Genomic DNA, 23,952 nt, shown 5'->3' with positions numbered 1-23,952 from the left:
ATGTGTCGGTATGCGAAAGCGAGGCCGTTGCTATGGTTGCTGCAACACAAGCGCATAGTTCTTACTTTGTGCGTATTTAGTAAGCGTTGTGACGAGCTCCTGTATCTGCATGCAGCCGTGTGATTTCTCTTTGTTAGAATCATGCGCGCACGAGACGTTCAAAAGCTTTTCTATTTTTGGTCAAGTTCTGCTTACGTACAGCTCGAGACGCTGTTAACATTTTGATTTTTGGTCAACGTTTATTGCCATAGCGGCGGCACTTTGACAGGAACGATTTTCCTTGAGAGAAACATTTATATCTGCTCACATCAGTTTCTTCGACGATTGGAGGGTTGGTTAGTTGTGCTTTAAGACTGTGTGACTTCAGGGATGGGGATTTAATATTATTATAATATTTATAAGGACAAGGTTATTTGTGTTGTAATAGGTTTATATGAGGTGAAATTTCATACACTATTACACGTGTAGGTTTTGAAGTGTACTTATGAAGCAGAGTTTTATTTTGAATAGCATTTAAACCTTTTATAGTATGTCATTATTTTGATTGTGCACAATGGAACAAGGAGAGGGTTCTCTTGAGGATAAGCTTCATAAAGCTATTGAAAAGATTACAACTGAGGTGCCAATTCGTATGGAGAGGAAGTTGGAATTGCTAGCTTCTAAATCAGCTAGGCCTAATGAGGAGAGATTTTGGTCTGCTCCTGAAACTGACGTTGCTCATGGTTCAAATAAAAAGGCTTCGCGTAAGAGGAGGCAGGGGAAAGGGGAGACCTCTCGGTCACCCCGAACGTATGGCTGGGTGCCCCGATCCCCCAGGAAACCTTTGCAGGTGGGGGGCGTGTCCCGGACGGTATGCCCATAGTGGCGTGGTTGGAGCACGCCCCTGCTGCATAAAAGGGTTGTCCTAACACCCGCCCGGAAGTCCGTGCACCTCTGGGCGGGATGGGGACGCTGACCCGCCTTCCCGCTGCAAGATAAAAGGCGCGGGAATCCAGGCAAGCGTCCTCTTGTTCCTGCGCTCTGAAGGCTGCACCACTCGTCGCACGTGACCCCTCAAGGGAACAAGCTGCAGTTTTTGAACGTGTAATCGTTGTTTTTTCTGTTTCAGTCGTCAAGGCGTAGCTGGAGTCCGAGTCGCTACTGGAGAACAGGCAGAGATGAAACAGAACGCAGATATGCCTGGTAAGAAGAGTGGAAAGAGCTCCGAGATGGAACGAATGCTGCGCACACTGGTGAACCAAGTGTCTGCGATGGACAGGAAATTCGGTAAAGTAGACCAGCTGGGTTGCGGCTTAGCGGCCCTCCGTAAACAAGTGGAGGCCCAAGCGGGGCCCTCAGGGCGACCTAAGAGGATCGTGGGGCCTGCTTTGCCAAACATTACCCCAGGGGGGGATAAGGGTAAAAAGAAGAAGGGGAAAGCGGGTCCTAGCAAGGCCCCTGTCCCGATGGAGGTCCCGCTGGTCCCAGTAGCACCAGCGTCCAGCCTGGTACCCACACTGGATGGGGGATTGCCAATCCCTGTGGTTATCACACTGCTGGATAACGACCAAATGCCTCCCGAACTAGCGATTCAGTTGGCGGCTGTGCTACCCTGGTTGAAGAAGGGAGCGGGGGATCCACGGCTGTGGAAGACCCAGCCGAAGAAGCTAGGCAGATTATCGAGCAGCTCAGGCAGACAAGGGGCGCTGGGGCAGCAATCGTGCCTTCTATTTCTCCGCCGGTGGCGAACCTGGCCGCGGTCGAAAATCGGAATAAGTCGACCGACACGACCGGAGGTACAACAGAAGCCGGTAAGAGATCGCTCCCAATAATGGGGGAGGGCGCTGTACCCTCAAGGCGGGAATGCTTGGCGCAACATGTTCCTATGGCAACAAAAGAGATGATGTGGGCAAATAAATATATAAATATATTTTCATTGTTGACAGACAATCGTGAGTTAGAATATGCCAAGACTCAGAAGGATTTATGGCACCCCAGTGCATGGAGGGCAAAGATGGCAGAATTCAGGGTGTAAGAGTCTATGATGAACTGGATCAGGGCTTTTTCTGTTTTTGTAGCAATTATGGGTGAGCGAACACCAGAACTGTTGGGAGACCTTACTTGCTACCAGAGCAGGATCACGGGCTTCCATGAGAAGTATGGAGGAGAAGAATGGAAAGGGTATGACGTGGCATTTAGAAAAGCGAAAGAGTTTAATGAAACACTGACTTGGAATTGTTTGGATACTGTATCTTGGCATGCGCAGTTCCTGCCGGGCGCGGCGGGTGGATCAGGGTCGAGTGCAAACGGCTCCAGGGCCTTTCAGGAGAAACATCCACACCCCTTTTGACCAACCTACGGGGGAGATACTCTGTCTAGATCGGGCGGGAATGGGAATAAGCGAGGAGTATGTTGGGGTTTTAACAAGGGAATGTGTAGCAGGCCGCAGGGAACATGCAGGTTCAGGCATGCCTGCGCAGGTTGTGGTAACACCTCCCACCCCGAAACTAGCTGCCGATCCAGAGGCAATAGTACTGGAGGAAAAGGGGGTACCAAGCAGGATTGACACGGTGCCCTGGAGGTCCAAACAATCGCCCGTGGATATTCTGGCTTTGACTCCCTGGCTGAACAAATACCCTGATCATGTGTCCACTGGGATCCTGCGAGATGGCTTCTCGAATGGCTTCTGGATCCCGGCGGGTGATTTTCGGGGGGTCCCCTCATGCAAAAACCAACTGTCCGTTAAGCACAACCCGGCGGTGGCCGCCACAAAAATCGCAAAAGAGGTTCGCTTGGGGCGAGTTGCAGGACCGTTCGGTGAACCACCAACGGCCAATTTTGTGTGTTCCCCATTAGGGGTAGTTCCCAAGAAGGAGCCGGGAGAATTCATGCTCATTCATAATTTATCTGCACCAAGGGGGGCTTCCGTTAATGAGGCAGATATTTGCAGTGTGAGGTATGCATCATTCGATGACGCAGTGGTAATGTTGAATCGCCTAGGCCCCGGTGCATTGTTAGCAAAATCGGATATTGAATCTGCATTTAGGTTGCTTCCGGTGCAACCCCAGGATCAGCACTTGTTGGGTTTTGCATTTCAGGGGAAGTACTACATGGATATGTGTATGCCGATGGGTTGTTCAATTTCGTGTGCCTATTTTGAAATGTTTAGCTCATTTCTGGAGTGGGTATTCTCGAAGGCCTCAGGGCACCAACATGTGATGCATTATCTCGATGATTTCCTGTTTCTCGGCCCAGCGGGCTCTCTGGACTGTGCATGGGCATTGCAGGATTTCTGCGTGCTCATGCGGGGTTTCGGGGTACCGTTGGCGCCAGGTAAGACGGTGGGTCCAACTACCTCCCTGGAGTTTCTGGGTATCGAACTAGACTCCGTGGAGGGTTGCTTCCGTTTGCCGGCGGAGAAGATCGCCAAATTCAGGGCCTCCTTGTTGCAATGTCTCCGGAACGACAAAGTGACACTGCACCAACTCCAGCAAACAATGGGACAGCTTAACTTTGCATTGAGGGTTATACCGACGGCTCGCCCTTTCTCCCGATCGATTGCCCAGGCCATGGTTGGCCTAAAGGAAGGGCACCATCGTACGAGGCTGTCGGCAGAGGTTCGCCAGGACATGCTCATTTGGCTGGTATTCTTGGCGGATTTCAACGACCGAGTAGTCTGGAGCAAAGCCCCGGCCTCGTCAGCAGAATTAGGTTTATGGACCGACTCTGCGGGCAGTGTGGGGTTTGGTGCGATCCTTGGTAACCGTTGGTCGGCCCAGAAATGGCCAGCATGGTGGGAAACAAGTGGTTTGACGAGCAACATTGGTTTTCTAGAGCTATTCCCCATCTGGGTAGCGCTGTCGGCCTGGCCAGAAGAGTTCCGAAACCGCTCGGTGATATTTTGGTCTGATAACATGTCCGTGGTCGAGTGCCTTAACCAGCAGGCAGCACGCTGCAAGTGGATATTGCGATTATTGAAAGAAATTGTGTTGAAATGCTTGGGACTAAATGTACAATTCAGGGCAAAACATGTGCCGGGAGTACTGAATAATGCAGCTGATGCGCTCTCTCGTTTAAAAATGCAGGCTTCAGGGATTATTTACTCTCAGTGGAGCTAGTGGCAGCGCCATTTCCCGAAGCATTATGGCAAATCGGCGCCCTGGACTACAAAACCTCGTGGCAGCCAGTTTAGTGCCCAGGACAAGAAAAGCTTATGAAGGGGCGTTCCGCTCGTACTGCGTCTTATTGGGCCCTGCATGGGAGCATTAATGGGGTCAGGAGGGGTCCTTTACCCAATTTTTAGTGGCACTTCATGAGGAGGGCCGGTCGGTGGCAACCGCCAGTCGGTATAAGGCCGCCATATCGTTTATGGCTCAGCTCCAGGGGATTAGTGATCCGACGGGTTCCTTTATAGTCAGAAAGTCGCTGCGCGGCTGGCGGTGCCTACAGGGTCGCAAAAAAGGATACCAGGCATCCGATAAGATTTGACAGATTGACCTCCTTGTTGGCTAAACTGGAGGAGACATGCTCCTCACCTAGTGAGGTCGTCCTATTCCGGGCAGCATTTGCGTTGGCATTCTATGGGGCCCTGCAGGTAAGCGAACTAGTGGCTGCCAACAAAAGGGATACTGAGGGGGGTCTACGCAGGGACCACACGCAAGTGAGGGGGGGATTCCCTGCTGATCACAATAGCCAGGTCAAAGACAGACCAGGAGGCCCAGGGGAATAGCATTGTGTTGCAGCTCGCTCCGGGTAGTCCCGGTTGTACAGTGAGGCATGTTGAGGCCTACCTAAAACAAAGGTTGACGATGTGGGGGGGGGGGCCTTGCTGCGACATGCTGACGGCACCCCGTTAACAAAGTTTCAGTTCCAAAGGGTGCTTGCAATCACGTTTGCAGCTGCGGGCTTGAACCAGAGTGATTTTGGGACTCATTCATTCAGGATAGGGGCCGCTACAGAAGCAACGGTTGGGGGTCTGCAGGCAATGTTAAACAATTAGGCCGCTGGTCTTCGAATTGTTTCAAACGGTACGTGCGGCTGCACATGTTGTAAGTTACTGAAGGAGTGCACTCACGCTTGTTGTCTTTTGTTTGGATTACAGTTTCACGAGCCTGTGACGCAGGGTGGAAATTGGGAGCGGCCCAGCATCAGTTAACCACCATGTCAGGAGCAAGGAATGGAAGACGCGTGCTCTGGGTCGTGGGCCACTCATACGTGAGGCGTGCCGCAGACATATTCAAGGCAGGTGATGCGATCCACACATCTGAGGAATATGGTTTCAGGGTGTCCTTCCATGGGAAGGGCGGCCCATGTATTGACCGACTGCAAAGTTTTGTGGAAGAATTGTTAGGGCGGCACAGGTCACCGCAGTCAGTAGTCATAGTGCACATTGGGGGCAATGACTTGGTAAGGTGGGGCAGACGAGCTTTAATCGAGCACATACTTTCAGCAGTTAGTTGGTTAGCAAAGACGCTCCCGGGGTGCACAATAGCTTGGTCACACATGATTCCGAGGAGGGTATGGAGGGGTGGATTGTCCACAACAGCGTTGAACCATTCGGTAAAGAGGGTCAACAATAAAATGGAGAAATTGTTTCGCTCGGCTCATCTTCAAAGCATACCTCATGGGTGCATCTGGGGGGACCACTGTTATTCAGATGATGGGGTACACCTGTCCAGGGTGGGGAATGACTTATTGATAGGAGACTTGATAGCTCGGCTAGTGGGATTGAGGAGACATGACCTATAGGAGGTGTGGGGGGGCCAGATAGTCGGTCAACTATCTGGCCTGTGGCGGTAAGGCCCCTAGTGGGGGGCCACCCATTATCGATGGGAGCGCCTGGGGGAGGCGGCCAATGGTCCCTCCCATGGGGGGGCGGCACCCATTACGGATGGGATCGCCCAGGGGGAGACGGCCATAGGCCCCTCCCAGGGGGAGACTGCTATATGCCCCTCCCACGAATTTCCCGGGGGCCGGATATCCGCTCCAGCGGAAGAGAGTGCAGGGAAAGGGGGGGAGTCCACGCTGTCCTTCTTACGGATATCACGCACGGGAACTCGGACGACCTTAAGATGGCGCCGAGTGAAATGGGGCCCCCATGACAAGGGAAGTTACAGTTGGCTACGAGGGTAAAGCCCTCTGCGCATGCACCACTCACACGTGAGGGTGAAAATTTGGTGATAGGGATCTGACACCGGTTAAGACCTTGCCGTTGGCCCCTAACAATAGGATGTACAAAATTCGTATGCAATGCATTATATCATGATGTTAGACTCGGTTAGGAAAATCTTTGTATTAGAGATTTGTTAAGGTTAGCCTGGATACCTGTCTTCATCAAATGTAATGAAAGTTGAATTTTGTACATGATACCTGAAACGTTTTTAATTTAAAGTTTGTTTCTTATTTTATTAAATACGGCCGGGGGGGTCGTGAGGCCCCCCTGCCTTCCAAAAGTTCAAACTGTGTCTGTCTCCTACCATTGGGATTGGTGGTGGAAGGGGTGCGGGCATCCCGGACCATATGGAAAGGGGAGACCTCTCGGTCACCCCGAACGTATGGGTGGGTGCCCCGATCCCCCGGGAAACCTTTGCGGGCGGGGGGCGTGACCCGGCCGGTATGCCCATAGTGGCGTGGTTGGAGCACGCCCCTGCCGCCTAAAAGGGCTGTCCTAACACCCGCCCGGAAGTCCGTGCACCTCTGGGCGGGATGGGGACGCTGCCCCGCCTTCCCGCTGCAAGATAAAAGGCGCGGGAATCCAGGCAAGCATCCTCTTGTTCCTGCGCTCTGAAGGCTACACCACTTGTCTCTCATGAGCCCTCAAGGGAACAAGCTGCAGTTTTTGACCCACCCACCAGCCCCCGGTGCAGAAGTTTGGGAGTAAACAAAGTTCTAATTCGCAATTTGATTGTAATGGATAAACGTCTTGTTGGAACCGTTGCTCTCATCTTAGATTGATGCCAAGAGTGTGCATGCAACTGAATACTTGCCTATAGGCCTTTTTTCCTTTGTAGAAATGTAATGAACTGTATGCAATAAAAACATTCTCTGTTAGAGGACCTTTTTCTCCTTTGTAGCAATGTTTATAGTTCATTGGATATACCTAGCTGTAATTTAAGATTAAGCATAGGTTTTTTCCCACTAGTAGGTAACAACTGTCGTATTTATTTAGTCTTCGGTCGGGCGGTAAGGTCATGATCTGTGAGCAGTGATTTCAAGGTCCCTAGTGGGGGTGCCACCCATTATGGATGGCAGCGCCCGGGGGGAGACGGCCATTGGCCCCTCCCACGGGGGCGGCCCCTCCCACGATTTTCCCAGGGGCCGGATATCCGCTCCGGCAGAAGAGAGTGTGGGGAAAGGGGGGGAGTCCACGCTGTCCTTCTTACGGATACCCCTCACGGAAACTCGGACGACCTTAAGATGGTGCAGAGTGAAAGGGGGCTCCCATGACAAGGGAAGTTACAGTTGGCTACGAGGGTAAAGCCCTCTGCGCATGCGCCACTCACACGTGAGGGCGAAAATTTGGTGATAGGGATCTGACACCGGTTAAGACCTTGCCGTTGGCCCCTAACGATAGGATGTACAAAATTCATATGCAATGCATTATGTCATGATGTTAGACTCGGTTAGGAAAATCTTTGTATTAGAGATTTGTTAAGGTTAGCCTGGATACCTGTCTTCATCAAATGTAATGAAAGTTGAATTTTGTACATGATACATGAAACGTTTATAATTTAAAGTTTTAAATTTTGTTTCATATTTTAATAAATCTGGCCGGGGGGGTCGTGAGGCCCCCCTGCCTTCCAAAAGTTCAAACTGTGTCTGTCTCCTACCATTGGGATTGGTGGTGGAAGGGTTGGCGGGCGTCCCGGACCATATGTCTACCAGTGTTCAACTGGGAAAGAAGAAGAGGTCTCCCTTGGTAGAGCATGTCTGCTGTGTCGACAGGCAAGAGAAGGATGCTTCAGGCATCAAGGATGGGCAAGTTAAAGGCCCGTTAGATGATGTGGCTAAGAGAGCGCGCAAGCACAAATCAGTGGTTTGTGATGAATCCTCTGGTAGTGCGGAGGTAGAACTCAGATGCTCTTCTGATTTTGATTCAGAAGATGATTTGTCTCACATTAAATGTATGAGGCAGGAAGACACTTTAGAGAAAGAGGGTGGTACTCTAATAGACCCGCTGGGTGAAAGCATGTTTGATCCTTTATTAATAAAGCATCCTCTCTCACCTGAATGGACTCCTTCTGAACATGTGGCTGAATATATTCAGCACTGGATCAGAAGGGAGATACCTAAAGAGATACGCGTTAGACTGAGATCTGAGTGCCCTCGTCCAACTATTGAAAATAAAGTGGTGGTGACCCGAGAGCTTGATTCTAAGATCATAGCCTTTATTGCAAAAGGGGGTTGTGACCCTAGAAAGGGCGTTGATCAAGGTGTGAAGTCCTGCCAGGACAGGTTGTTGGATTTTGTGGGTCAAATATCTAAGATTTTCGATATGGCTGAGGAAGCATATGTCTTTAAGAACAATGTTGATGTTGAGGAACTGCATCAATGGATTCAGAGAGTTTTTTGCTTATTAGGTAACGCTAATACAGCACTCTCCATTGAATGGAGAAAAAGTATTTTGCTTAAAATAGATCCGAAATTAGCTGATTTGGCATCTAAGGGCCTTTGGCTAAAGGTCTTCTTTTTGGAGAAGCTTTTATAAAGGACCTGTCTAGGTATGTAGGAGCTTTTAGCTCACTTCAAAAGTCACAGAGAGAGATTAAAAGGTTTTTAACAATCGTGTCTTTGGTTCGGTCGGGAGAACGTGGAGTCGGTTCCCCGGCCGAGGCCAGGGCATCACTAGAGGCTCCTTTTCTAGTGGATACAGAGGTTTTCAAGTTCAACAATATTTTCGCAGTGGCAGATTTTACCCCCAAAGAAAACGAGCGAGGGGAAGATACAACCGTGGAGACAGGCAGAGCAGAGGATCGTCTGGTAAGTCTAGACCCTTTTTTTAACCCCTTGAAAATGGGCGGCAGACTTGCCTAATTTTGTCATGCATAGTTAGCGATCGCAAGGGACCCTTGGGTTTTAGAGACTGTACAAGGATTACGAATAGAGTTTATTGCTCATCCAATTCAGAGGGTTTTACCAAGAAGATTAAAGTTCCCGAAGGATCTAATGAAATTGATAGATTTGGAGGTTCAGTATCTATTAAAGAAAGGAGCTATAATAAGAGAGAGAGAGATCATGTAGAAGGTTTTGTCAGCAAAATTATTTTGGTTGAAAAGAAAGACAAAGGTGGTATGCATCCAGTGATAAACTTGCGAGAATTGTACGATTGGGTGATTTATTATCACTTCAAAATGGAGAGGGTACATTTGCTGAAAAATGTGTTGTTGAATGGGGATTGGATGACCCGATTGGATTTGAAGGATGCTTACCTTACGATTCCAATTTGCAAAGATCATCAGAGATTTCTGAGGTTTGTGTGTAAAGATCAAACATGGAAGTTTGTTTGTTTGCTATTCGGCCTGTTGTCCGCACCCTGGTATTTCACAAAGGTTTTAAGACCAGTGGCATCTTATCTGAGAGAGAGGGGTGTACGTTTAATAATCTATTTGGACGACATTCTGATAATGGATAAAGACAGAAAGACTCTTCTTTCTCATACAAGGTTAGCAGTAGACTAGCTGGAGTCGCTGGGTGTTGTGGTAAACAGGAAAAAGTCTCAATGTGTTCCGAATCAGCAAACTCCATTTTGAGGTTTTGTAATAGATACGTTGGAGGGTGTTCTGAAGTTACCCAAAGAGAAGTTAAAAATCATTTGAAAGGAGTTAAGGAATACACTCAAGTTGAACTGTATCTCTTTAAGAATGTTGGCATGCATTGTTGGGCTTTCACCATCTACAATTCAGGCTATTTTCCCAGGTCCTTTACATTACAAGGCCTTACAGAGATTGAAGTCTTTACATTTGAGAAATGGTTTAAAATATTCAGAGACAAGAATAAAAAATATTCAAATCAACAATAGCACACCCAAAAACAGTAGATAACGTATTATTGGGTCACATGCACCTTATCTTGCACGTTGGCACTTACTTAGTTCAGTGCGAACATAAATAAGTAATAAAACCCATTTCAGCAGTTATTATTGTTTGCACGCCTTATAAATGTAACCGTAAGCTCGATTGTGATGCAGTTTTATTGTGTTTTTCTGATGCATCACAGCCAGCAAAAACTGTGCCACATTCCCACCACCAGAATGTTGGGGTGGAGTGCACAGATAAAATAAACGTTTACTCTATACTTGCGTTACTACGAGTCATGCCTCATTTGTATCTGGCGTTTCCTCTATATGTGGAACAGGGTATAGATGAGCACCATTATGCTTCTTTTAACTTTTACGTTATTTTTCACATCAGGCTTTAATTAGATTTTCCCTTTGTTGGTTATCTTATTCAGTGTTCGCAGCAGGGTGTTATATCACAGTACTATTTTACTATTACTTTATTTTCAACTACTGGCTAAAAGTTGATTACTGATCATTCAAATCTATTTTTAGAGAGCTTGAGTTCTATATCGGTAGAGTGCCAGGAATAAGGTGCTTGTTGCCAATAGGTGCTCAAACACACAGTTTAGCAAATCACACATTTATTAATTGACCACACTTTGCTTATTATATTATGAAGCGATAAATAGTATAACTTGAAGTATAGATAGTACCTTACACAGTTCTATTATTCAATTAATACATATTTCCCACTGTAATGTAGTTCCTATATTCGCAATAGGCTCTGTGCATTGGAATAGTATATCCTATAGATTAAACGTAGGACTGAGGTCGACTAGGTCTCTATCGAATATACTAGACTTAATTGTGTGTGCCAGCTAGCTCAGAGGTCACTAGAAACGTTCTCGAATTCACAAGAAGGGATTAGTCTCTGACAACCGCATAAACATGACAACTTTGTTTCCCCAAGATAAAACGTATCTTCAGAGTCGTGGAAACAATAGATGGATATTTCACTTAGTCAATCGTGCATGCTTCGTTTCACTAGAGGTGCAGAGAAAGTAGAAAGACGGGCGTTTTCAATAAAAGTATTTATTGAACAGTCTTCTTTCTCAAGCATAAGAAATGAACTGCTACAATAGTAAAACCGTTTGTAAAATATAATACGTACAGTATAAATAGTAGAACAAAATAATACTGTAAGAGCATTGTATGGTTTCTAAATCATATATAAAAAGATACATAAATAACAGAGGCTAAACGTACTCAACTGGTGCTTCCAAAATACTCCTACCCCGGTGTACCTAACCTAAGCTTAGTACGAGGGAGGAAGTAAGTGAGGTGTAGCATAAAGGTAATATTCTTTTGCCAAGAATCTGCTCAAGATTTCTCTAAGGGTCTAATCAGCTCCGTACCTTAGTTTAGAATGGAGAAGGTCAGGCTCAGGGCTCGATTTCCCAACAACCTGCAAGGGTAGCTTGGAAACACTGGAGCTGGATTTCTCTGCAGGAGAAAAGACAGTGTCTCTCTCTGTGCATCTACTGGAGGGTCGGCTTCCTTCTGCACTTGCTGTAGCAGGGCATGTCGGGCAAGTAGACAGTCGAACTGCTCCAAACCACTGTGTGTTTGCTTGGGAGAGTGTGGGCATATTTATACCTTGAAGGTGCCGTGTTTGACGTACAGTTGGACATAATAACGTCATCAGGGAGTCTCAGTTCTTTGAAAAAACCATGGGTTCTTGGACAAATCAATATTCAAGCAAGGCGAAGTCCCGGCTGCTGAAGCTGAGTTTTCCAAGAAATCGTTGTGGATTTTCGGAACTAGTGGAAGTAGCCCTGCCGTATTTGGACTGCATGAGCTATGCCTAAATATGGTTATGATTTCTATGCCTATATAAAGATATGGTGATTTATACCTATATAAGGGCATGAATCGGGAAACTTACAATAGGGTCCTAAAATGATACATAACACCGACTCCACGTTATCATGTTCATCTAAGTTCCAGCACTAAAACATATAATCTAGAACATGTGTTTACAACCCCCAAAAAATCATATAAAATGCATCTTGAAATGGTTGTACACAAAAAATGAGCATTTTGTATTGTACACATTTAAGGGAAATGACTTCATCCTAAGCATATGATAGGATATTAGCAATGCTAACTGAATGAATCACGAAAATTACATTCATGAAATGGATCTTAGTTACAGAAGAAAAAGGTCGAGACCATCCCATAGCAAAATATACAAACTGTTTTGGTTTGTTGATTAGGCTAATATTGTTTCTAGGAAGTATTCAAGGAATTCTGGTTCTCTAAGAATAGTTCTGCTTTAAGATTACTTTTTTGTGCCAAAGTTTGTTTTGTTTTTTGGAAAAAGTCTAATAAATCTGTTCCACACTTGGTAGTTTTTGTGTTGAAAAAAATGAAGGTCAAATTTCAGAGTTCGAAAGAAGGCTGTGTGCTAATTTCAAAAGTTATTCTCAGTGTCAGGAGAAAACATTAAGTCATCAAGGCTGGCAAAGAAATTGTCTACTACAGTAGATGAAAGTTCGACTACTTCATTAAGAAGGTCAATTGTGCACAGATGCGAAGCATTGCCGTCAGCCGCGTTAGCAATGTTCATATCAGATGGTACCTGTGTGCCTGTTGATCTGCGTATCTCACCTCCAGTTGGATTTGCCGATGAGATCTCAGGATTGGTAGCCGCTGGGGGCAACACAACACATGAGCCGTTACCGGACCCAGTAATGCGTCAGCATCCGTTGGCATAACTGATGGTAGTGTTATACAGACATCTAACAAGCATTCCTCTTCACAAAGCAGGCATTGTAGAACAGGTAAGATGCAATCTTGCCAGATCGGTCTGAATGACAGGAACCATGTGGTATTCCGATCTCTCAAACGAGCCAAGCCAAGGATCTGTGTTATTCTCTCACAATACCTCATGGCCTGGAGTGCATTTTCCATGCTGACTTGGGTATCGCTGGTGGCCGGATGTGCCATAACGGAGCAGGAGGAATAAAAATAAGATCCCTGCTACGAGTCCCAAAATGAGAGGCAGGCCGCCGAACACAAAGTGGACAAAGTTAGGAAAAATGCCCAGGACTGCTTCAAAGGGTGCTAACAGTCCCGAAAAAATCTTCTTAAATACATGTGCAATACCGCTGGTATCAGACATGTTAAAGATACGACCTAAAATTTCTGAGAAATGTATTGGGCAGTTTGTTGATAATAATGCATGTATATCTGCAGAAGTCCTTGCAACTTGCAGATCATACGTCTCTTTGGACGAGGTCAGTGGCACATTTTTTTGTAAAAGAATGGCTTTCATTCTGCTTAAAGTATCAATTCGTATAGAAGAGATGTTCAGTGAAGGCCATAGCGGCGACTCCCCGTCTGTCTTGGTTTTAGGAAACAATACTTGCATACAACAAGTGACCCTGGCTGACACAGTAACGAGATAGCTTATTCCTGGCATCATTCCACAACAGCTGTGATCATTTAACATAATGTAGCTACCATTGGAAAGCTGCCGGAAAATTAGATCTATCACCGCTGTGGGCGAACCCTGCAGGTGGCAAGAAAGGGTATTGGAAGAACCTTCGCAGGCTCCGTGTAAATTATTACCTTGACACACTAGTGTACCGCTTAGTGAGATTTCACAATTTTTACCACTAAGAAATACTTCCTGTCCCCCACTCCAGCATTTGTGTGTTTATGGTAAATCCCAGGTCGACTTAATGTATTCTTTACCCAACCTTTCGTGCAGGCCTGCTGGTATGTGTTTTAAGCAATACTGAAACTGGAAAGTCGTCACTGGTATCGTGATGGTGCCATGTATTATCCATTCAACTGATGGTTTCTCAGAAACGGTCAATGGTAATCTCTCCAGTTTTTCAATGCTCAGCAGTCTGCTCCCTTCTGTGCCAATGAGATTAGTTTATCTGTAAGGTTAAACACAGTAAACAATGACGTAGTGTTGATTAAACGCCAAGGCATATAGCCAGAACAAAGGTTTTGCAACGTCCAGCCTAATAGCATTATAGAACGTAATTGAGACTGGCCATGTTGTAGCATCAGCAAGTCCTGTTCCATTATGTCTATGGCAGATGATACAATGCTGTCCAAAGAATATATTCTGGATGACAGAGTTGTTAATCCATTGTGAACTACAGAGAGGGATTTCTGTAAATGAATATGATCAATTTCTCGTATTCTTTCAGCTGTTTCCATTTGCGTGACTTTCCAAGCTTCATTGAAAGCAGCATATATACCGGCGAATATGAAACGATTATGGCATGGTTTACGAGGTCCCATCAAGAATCCTCGTAAATCAAGGCCATCTTTAAGCAAAGATAAGTGTTGTTTTATTTCTGGAAGTATGGATCTTTGTAGCCACTCAAGGCATAGTTTTCCTACACTATAATTTGTTATCATCCCTGGATGTTATCTTTGGATATATCTTGGATCTGGCCGAGTTACTGTGAACCCTTGTGTCGTGTTCAGGATTCTATCTTGACAGGTATTCGTGTCTGTGGGCCAGATGAACTATTTTTTCCATTCAGGATTTGTTCTGTTCTGTTGTAAAATATAATTTACGTCTACCTCCTCATCTGAAGTTAAATTACTATCAGGTGTGGGCTTAGGTATGGACGGTTTGTTTAAATCTTTTATCTTAGCAATGCAAAGACAGGATGTCTGTTGAACAGTGTAATTTAAAAACATCATTTGTTCTGGGATGATGCAGGCTCTGAACAATGCTTCTAAACCTTGTACCTGCCAGTCTTTTGTGCCCCAAACAGTTTTTGTCTCAATGTTGTTTTTTCCAAAAGTCAAAGCGTAAGGTGGTCAATTGAGCATAAAAGGTTGCAGAATAAATGTGTTTAGTGTTTGTCAACATACTTTTCATGCCTGTCTCATTTATATTTTTAAAGTAAAAACTTTCTGGGTTTGTAACATTAAAACCTGTGAAATATGGAAATTTTCTAAGAAGCGTTCTAGAACCTTTTGGAGGTGTTGGACAATGTTCCCATTGATTATAATTTAAAACATTTCTAGGGTTTGCAGATTCATGTAAGTAATGATGGCCAAAATGATTAAAACAATACATTTCTTCATAATTTCATGAACCTTCTAAGTATTCATGTTTTGTAAATTTTGCTGACATTTCTAAGTCTACCATCATGTTATTAACAGTCTCAAAGTCCCAATCATCAGAAAATGTGCTGGGTGAAACGAAATCACTCAAGGAAACTTTAAATTGATGAGGAATCTTTAGCACAGCAGGGCCATAAATGTCATAGTCAGTTGTATCCCATGCTATTCCACCTGGTAGTGGGACCGCTGTGATGTTCACTGATGACAGGTCTCGTTGTTCACGATGAGATGATTTGTGTGGCTTCAGGAGCAAGTTGATGTTCTTACTTGCTGTGTCCATTTTAATGTGTTTTCCATCTATTAGCGTTCCCAAACTTAACACAAGAATGAGCCATAGCAGGAGATAAAGTACACCTAACACAATCCAAAGTTCAACCCACGGTGAAACCAGATATGTATTTGTAAGCTCTTGACCAAGTTCCTTTACTTTTTCCTTGAAAGATTATTTTGCTGGCGTAGTTTCAGGTTCACTGGGATCCTCAGAAAAGTTATCGAAGTTGATAAAATAGCCAGAGGCATCTGTATTCTTTGAAATCGCTGGAGTTGCTTGTTCCCTTGACATGTTTGTATAGTCAGATGCTACATCATTGTAGACGGGAGTTTCTTGACGAACTGTTATTTGGGTTTCAAGAGGCACAAGTTCCATGGCTTTATTGCAAAGTCTTTCTTTATCTCATGCAGGTTTATCACAGGTGATAAGTCTTTCAGTTTGAACCTCTTGAATAGTAGCAAGATTTGGTCGTCTGCTACATTTTGGGAGTCCACTGGGCCTACTACTTATTATCGGCCACATGATGTGGTTTTACCAGGTCAATTGACACAGACCGGTTCTCCTTTTTTCCAGCAAGGGGCGGCAGCAGTACTGTTCTTGATCCGTGGATTGCTAGTACAGGTACTGGTTTTCTGTAAGAAGGCCCAAATTCCTTCTTGTCCGCTATTTTCTCCCTGACCAGATCCCCAATCTTTTGAATCCAGACAGGTCTTGCTGGGGCAGGTGGCTTATCTTCAGTGGTTGTTGGCTTTTCGCTGGTATTGCTTAGACTTCTTCTTGTTTCATTTAAGTCCTGTAAAACAGCCAAACGATCTTTGATATCAAAGGGTTTTTGTTCCACCACTGAAGTGTGACGATCGAGGTCTTCAACCAACATTCTAGTATCAAAAAGGATTTCATATGGAGTGATTCTACCCAGAGATTTTTTTGGCAGGTTATTAAGACTACGTTGGACATTTATTAGAGGTTTGACCCACCCATCACCCGAACCTAATACCCTAGCTGTTATAGATTGCTTTATGTCACGTTTTTTTCTCTCCACAACCGAATTTCCCTCAGGATGGAATGGACTCGAAAATCGCAATGCAACGCCCAAACTGACCATGGCCTCCTTGTAAGCCCTAGAGCTAAACGCAGGACCCTGGTCAGAATGTAGCATGCTGATTGCGTATGTGCCAATAAAGACTCGCAAATCTTTTATAACAGTTCGGGCATCAGCTGAGCGCTGAGGCCACATCCAAATGAATCTCGTCTTAATATTTGTGGGACCGCATTCGTCCATGGTGACGTCTGCGTGTAGAAAGCCTTATGCTGTCTAAGACCCTCTCCCATATGTGCTTCAAAAATTAGCGCATTTCTCCTGTGCCTGTTTGGAATTACCCTATCCCCCACTCCAGGGATTCAAGCAAAAGGAACAGAGTTTGCATCAATTATGTATTTATATTTGAGTGGATAATTTAGAGGTAACGTGGCTCCCCTGCTTTTGCTCGTGGCATTGACAGCGAGCATAGTTACACTGTCTATCGTTGTTTTTGAACGATTGATTGTAGCTACGGAAGCCGTTTGCACAGCTGCCTTTGCAGCTTCATCAGCCAATAAATTCCCTTCAATGTGAACGCCATCACGCTGATGACTCAGTGTATGGATCACGTGAGTCTTTTGTAGTTCTTTCTGTAAAAGAACTACTTGTTCCCAAAGCAGATTATGCTTGATTGTGCCACCTTTTGTGTTTTTAAAACCATTCTGAACCCAGGTCTGCAGATATTCATTGTAATTCCGGACGCAGTTAAGTAAGTAAATTTCTTTATTGTTCGGTTAATTAAAACCATTACAATTTGTGACATGCTACAGCATTTAAAACAGAATTCTTAAAATATTAGCAAGGAAATAAATAAGAAAAGGAAAATGAAGAAGGTAAAAGGAGGGTTTACATTGTAAAAGGTTATACGAATCGCACACTATGAGTGTGGGGAATTCATGATCGGTATTTTCCAGCGCCATCTTGAATGCTTGGAGTTCAGCTCGCTGAGCTGTACAATCTCCTAGTGATTGAGTTTTTGTTACCATAGGTCTAAATTTACCATCGTGCCAGCAACCTTTAACAATTGCGCACGCAGCACTGTAAGCTTGTTTACCCCCTATCGTGGGCTGTGCTGATCCGTCTGTATATATTATACAGCCGTAATGTTCTAGAGGTAGAATTTCAGTAGGCAGAGGACATTCTTGTTTGTATTGGAGAAATTCTTGTGTCTTCAAGTAAGGGTCAAAAACGTATTCAACGTCTGTTGCAGCAAGAGAATTAACCCATTGTATCCATCTCGGATGTAGAGCTTTTGCATTTGGAATGCTTGCCTTTGTCACTGCCTCTAAGGCAGGTACAGGTGTAATGACTTTTATGCGTTTACCTTGTGCGAGGGCTCTCGCCTTTGCTACAGCAGTCTGAACCGCTGTCTGAATTTTTTCTATTGAAGTGAATTTCATTTCAGCTTGTGTGTACAAGTGTGATTTGTATGCTATTGGTACCTTTTCACCTTCATTAAAGTTTAGGTACGTGAATCTTCATCTCCCTGGGATGATTCGGATAACAAGGTTGCATACATTGTCGCGTGTTTGTAAGTGTGTTGTTGCCAACATGTCTGTTTGTACTGAACGCAAAATTTCTGTGTGTTTTTGAGTCCAATTAGTTGATTTGAAATCAGGTTTGATTACTTCATAGAGAGGTTTAACCCTTTCTGCGTAATTCACAATGTAAGTTCTTCCGAAGTTTAGGAATCCTAGAAAAGACTGTAAGTTTTTCAGCGTTTTTGGAGTTTGGAGCAACGCACGTTTTTCTAAAAAGTTTGCTGCTAGGCTTTTGCCTTCACTCGAAAGTTCATATCCTAAGAATAGGACATTAAGGTGGGTAATTCTTGATTTTTTTAAAGTTGAATTTATACACTTCTGAGGCGAACCCAAGTATTATGGTGTTCACCCTGTTCAAGTGCCTGTCCAAATCATCATCTGTAAGGTAGATGTCATCGACATAAGATAATGCCTCATCATCATACCTTTGTAGTAACTCTGTTACTCTAACTGAAAATAATCCAGAACTGTTCTTGAATCCTTGGGGAAGACAACAGAAGTCGTTGTGTCCCCATTATAGAGAAAGCGGTCAGGTACCTGCTTCCTGGTGCAATGTTTTGACAGAAGAAACCTTTTAAAATATCTAAAGTAGTTTTATATTTCTTCCGAACTATATTATTCATCAGTGGTGCACTGTGTCAATTTTGTACTGCAAAAGTTTTGCAACTAGAGTTTAAATGTCTGTAATCCAAAACTAGACGATATGTTTAGTCTGGTTTGGAGACAGGAAACAAAGGATTGTTCATTGACGAGGTGCATGTTTCAATCACCCCTTGGTATTCAAGCTGATCTAAGATCTCTCTGACTCGTTTTTTAGCTTCCTGCTTTACTGGATACTGCCTGTGAGCAGTAGGTTGATTTTTGAACTGTATTTTATGGTGAGGAGAATCCTCATCCCATCCCATATGATTTTTATATAATGCTGGAGCCTGGGCCACAGCCCATTTTCTGGCATAGGCGTATTTTTTATGAATAAGAATATGATTAGAGAAGGTGGGCATAATGATCTCTTTGCCATGTGGACACTCCCTGACAAATTCAGATGGCCAGTCTTTTTCAGCTAGAAGGATGTCATAACCTTTAGATAATTTTTCCCAAAATAGTGCTTTTATCTTCCTAGTTAAATCCCCCTCTATTCGGAGTGTTACTTTATATAACTTATAGGGTACACTAACCCTGGTGTCAGCAGTTTCAACCTGAATGCATTCATTTAGATCCACTGTCTCCAGATGATCTTTCAGGATCCTGTGAGCTATGGTGACTTCTGCTGCGATGTCCAGCATTGTCTGGGCCCACTTCCCGTTCTTGAGTTCATCCTCAAGATCCTCGGCATGTCTCATTTTAATACTTGCTACCTTCTTTTTGGAGAATTGAGTTTTCTTATTTTTTGGAACATGTTGGTCGTCTTTGGACTTCACGCGTTCCTCTTTTTGTTCTGATCGTCCTCTCCTTTCGGATTTCTGGGAGGAAGTCTGAAAGGTACGAGAGGATCGTGTATAAGTATCTTGATATTTATCAGGTTTTCTTATATTATCCCTATTTCTAAGGTTATATCTTTTTTCAGAGTGCTCCTTTTGAGGAGATCTACCTCTGGACTGAGAGCGCTTCTCTTTCGGAAGTGACTGTCTACTATTTTCCTATTTCTTTTTAGGAGTAGTTAGATTGTTTTTTATAAAAACTTTTTCAGGATTTTCTCTTAGTTCAGGTTTTACAGGTTTCCCTCCCAAACTATCTCTTCCTAGCTCTTAATAGGATTTTTCAATAATTCTGGCAAGTTCATACCGTTGCTCAGTAATATCAAGTTCTTTTAATTTTGGGCGGATTGCCACTGATGTTGCTTCACCTTTAATGTTAGCTAATAAGATAGCTGAGACCTGTTTGAAATCTTTCAGTAATTTCAAACCTGGATTCAAGGCCGGTTCTGGACAGTATTCATTTTGAATCTGTCTCAGAACGTCTGGTATTACCGCCATAGACGGGACACCATGTGTTTTTGTGTAGATTGAAGCAAAGACTGTACCCCAAGTGTCACAGTCCTCCACGTGTGGTACAATCCCCATTGGTAAACAGATTGTTAGAATCCTGTGTTTCTCATGAGGTGTACTATCGGGAAATACTGCCTCTATTTGAGTAATTTTCTGGGCTAACCAGAATGGAATTTGTTCCCTTTTTGCGGGTAACTTACCGATTACTGACTGTATAGTCTGTGGTGTTATTTTGTTTGTGTTCCCCTGATGAGGGGTGTGCTGTGGAATTCTTATAGCAGGTTGGACTGTTAAGGTTGGCATGACATATTAGACCAATTGTCTATGTATTTTAATTAATTGTTTTAGCTGAGCTAACAGTGCTACAGCTGACATTCTTTCAATGTTAGGATGTGGTGTATAGCTGGCTAGTACCGGCCATGTAGCTCCTGGTCTACCCAGTGGACCGAGCCTGGTAATGTGATTTTGATATTGTAGGGCGCATTTAAATCAGAGCTGATGCTCTTGGTCAGTTAGTGGAATTTCAACGTCCTCGAAAGGAACGTATCCGCTGGATGTTCTTCCATTTTGTAGAAGTGGAACACATGTGTTGTTGGATTTGCCTGTGGAAAGACAATCCATGAATCGAATACCTCTGTCTGCTGATATCCATGTGACTCTATGACAAATATAACGGGATCACCTCTCGGTGATAGGCCATTTTCTATAAGCCTTATAGCTATGGCTTTTCTCACGTTTTCGGGATGATTATAGCATCCGCGTCATTTTGTTGGAGACCTGTCTCATCTAAACCCGGTTGGGCTGCAGTTTTTGCAGCTCCCCTGCCCCCGGGATTATCCTCGTCGGACATTTTGTTAAGAAGTTTTGCAGAGTAAGTTTCAAGGAAATAAAGATAAGGTGCACAATATTTTGGAACGCTGTATCCTTCAACGTTGAACAAAACCAAAAACGAATCATATGATTTTTCGTCCTACTCAGTTTAAGGCGGATATTTTATCCTTTAACCCACTCCAGACGTCTATTGGAGTTTTTACGGGGTAAAGGGGTCTCTGTGAAAAGCACGACTGAGTTACTCTAGTATCTAGCGTTAAATTAGTGCCTTACCAAACGTTGGGCACCATGTAGTGTAGTTCCTATATTCCCAATAGGCTCTGCGCAATAGTGTATCCTATAGATTAGATGTAGGACTGTAAAAGTCTTAAAAAGAGAGATCGTCATTATTAATATTTGTATTAATAAAAACAGTGGGGTTTAAAAGTGACCATAGTTCGTTATATCTTGTCTGGGCCGACATCATGGCTTGTTAATTTCAGCTCCGCTAGCTTCAGGAATTTCACCAACTTCCCATTTAGTGACGGAAATCCTGGAGCGAAACATGGAAGAACTGCTTGTCTGCGTGTGCATATTCTGTGTTCATTAAAAGACATTTTTAGCAGAGCAGCTCTTTCCTCATTCAGCCTCAAGCAGGTACATGGCAAATGTTCAATATCTTCATTCCCTGCACCACATAACCTACATTTTATCCCACAGTTCCTTCTCAACCATGGTTGTAAGTGTGGTATAACTGGTAGGATTCCTAGCCTATGTTTTAAAAAGGCTTCTTTTGTTTTCCTGCAGTACCCCAGTCCGAAATACGGTTGTAACCCGGGTGATTTATATGTACACAGAGTCATCCAAGCGTGACGCCTATGGGAAAAGGTGGCTTTGTCCTCTACAAGCGAGAGTCTCTTTATATTTCCCATAGTTCTTTCAGTCCATTAACAATCAAGGACTCCTCCAAGTATTTTTCTCCTGGCATTTTGGAGTAGCTGCACAGATCTTGCCAGAGCTGATGGTTCAGTGTATTCTCTGGTGAGTTCTTTATTTTATGCCAGCACTTGATATATGATCCTCTCCTTGCAAGCGTTTGTCTCGTTAGTCTAAATTCTAGCCGGATCTGGGCTTGTGAGGTATAAGATGGCAAATTTAAGAGAAGTCTGTATGCTTTTGAAATGATTGTATCCAGCAGTTTCGCATCTGTGCCTCTTAATGCCTCGCTGCCATAAGTAATGGATGACTGTATTTTTACTTGGGCGACGCGAAACAATGGTAGAAGAGGAGGGCCAGTCAGCTTAGTTTTTAGCTGTTTGAGTGTTGTCGCGATCAGCATACCTTTTCTCTTTATGGCCTCAAGTTGGTTTGTGAAGCTACCTCCTTTATCAACTATGATTCCCAGGTATTTATATTCAGAGCAGTTTGTAACTACCTGTGTTCCAAGGACCCAAGATATTGACAGTACTTTGGTTTTGTCAATATTTACTTCAAGTAAGTTCTCTTCGGCGTATCCATGCAGCGTGTTAATGAGATTCTGGAGTCCTACTTTGGTATGACTAACCAGGACCACGTCATCTGCGTAGGAAATGCTGGGCAGGGCGTTACCCCCCAGTTGGGGTGCATGCGCATTGCAGGCTTCCATAGCAGGTGGCAGATCGGCAGTAAATAGATTAAATAGGGTAGGCGCTAAGACGCACCCCTGCTTGAGGCCTTTTGTCGTTGGAATACGCCTGGAGAGGTGGGTACCATTCCCAAGCTTCACCTGAACCCATGTATTAGAGTGCAGTTCGATCAAAAGGTTTAAGAGAGGAGCAGGGATCCCCCAGGTGGCTAGTTTTCTCCAAAGATTGGCTCTGTTGAAATTGTCGAAAGCCACCTTGAAGTCCAAAAAGCAAAAGTGAAGAGTTTTTTTAGTCAGTTTTGCTTTGTCAATAAGTAAGTTTGTTGTAGTTCCCATATCTCTACAAAATCCAGTTTGACTAGATGGAATTATGTTGCACTTAGTTGCCCATTCGCCAAACTGAGTCAGTAAAAGCCCTGCAAAGTATTTTGCCTCAATGTTCTGATGGGCTATCAGGCGATAGCTCTTTGGTAACATTCTGTCCCCCGCCTTAAATATCGGTGAGATAACTGAACCCTTCCAAGAGGCGGGGAGACGCCCAGAGTAGCTGACAGACATGTAGAGGGGGGTCAGGGATTTCGCCCAGTAGTCCGGTTCAAGTGTGAAGAGAGCTGGAGGAATTCCATTTGGCCCCGGTGCACCATCCCTCCTTCCTTTGGAAATTAGTTTCCTGAGTGTAACAGCATTAATTTCAATTCGAGCTTTTTCGTATAATTTTGTTGTTTGTAAAAGATGGCCCTCCTGGGCAACCTGGGGCATGTTTGTTACAGCTGCCTGTTGGTTGAAATGGGTGTCTAAGAAGGATTCCCAGGAGCTTTTGGTTAAATATGATGTTATTCCACCATGTTTTGGATTTAAAAATGTATTTAGTGTGGACCAAAATCGGGCGCTGTTACTTCCCTTGGAGTCATAGTGAAGTTTAGCCCAGAAATCGTCTTCATTAGATCTTTTGACCTCCCATTTAAGTTTTTTGAGGTCTGCCCGTTGCTTGCGAAGCTGTTCGAGAAGATCCCCTCGCCCAGGCTTGTTCTTAATGATCTTAGGGATTTGTTGATCGCTTTTTTGTGTTTTTTTAAGGCTAGTTTCTGGGTGCTTGAAATCTTCCCTGTGACCGTGGGGCCAAAAGATGGAAAGTGCCGTACTGTTGTTGAATATATGTTTGCAAATTCGTCCGTAAAGGTTTCCCATAAAGTTACTGGATTACCCATAGGATAGTTTAAACTGTTTCATTGTAGTTTTGCTACTTGAAGTACCTACTGTGTTTGCGACCAAGGTTTTGATTCGTTTAAGATTTATGGAATGACAGGCATGAGGTCCTATTGGATTGGCGAGAATTGAGTCCGGAAAGGCAAGAAAAGAGACTTCATGGGGGCGGAGGTCGCTGTCTCCCTTGTCTCCTAGGATAAAACCCAGTATATGATGAAAAAGTGGGAGGGAGACTAGCGTGTAGTCTATCGTAGAGGTTGCGTTGCCTGAGTTGAACGAAGCCACAGATGGAGAG

This window comes from Lissotriton vulgaris, chromosome 11 (genome assembly GCF_964263255.1).
Source record: "Lissotriton vulgaris chromosome 11, aLisVul1.2, whole genome shotgun sequence".
Classification (NCBI taxonomy): domain Eukaryota; kingdom Metazoa; phylum Chordata; class Amphibia; order Caudata; family Salamandridae; genus Lissotriton; species Lissotriton vulgaris.
Note: the sequence above shows the minus strand (reverse complement) of the source record.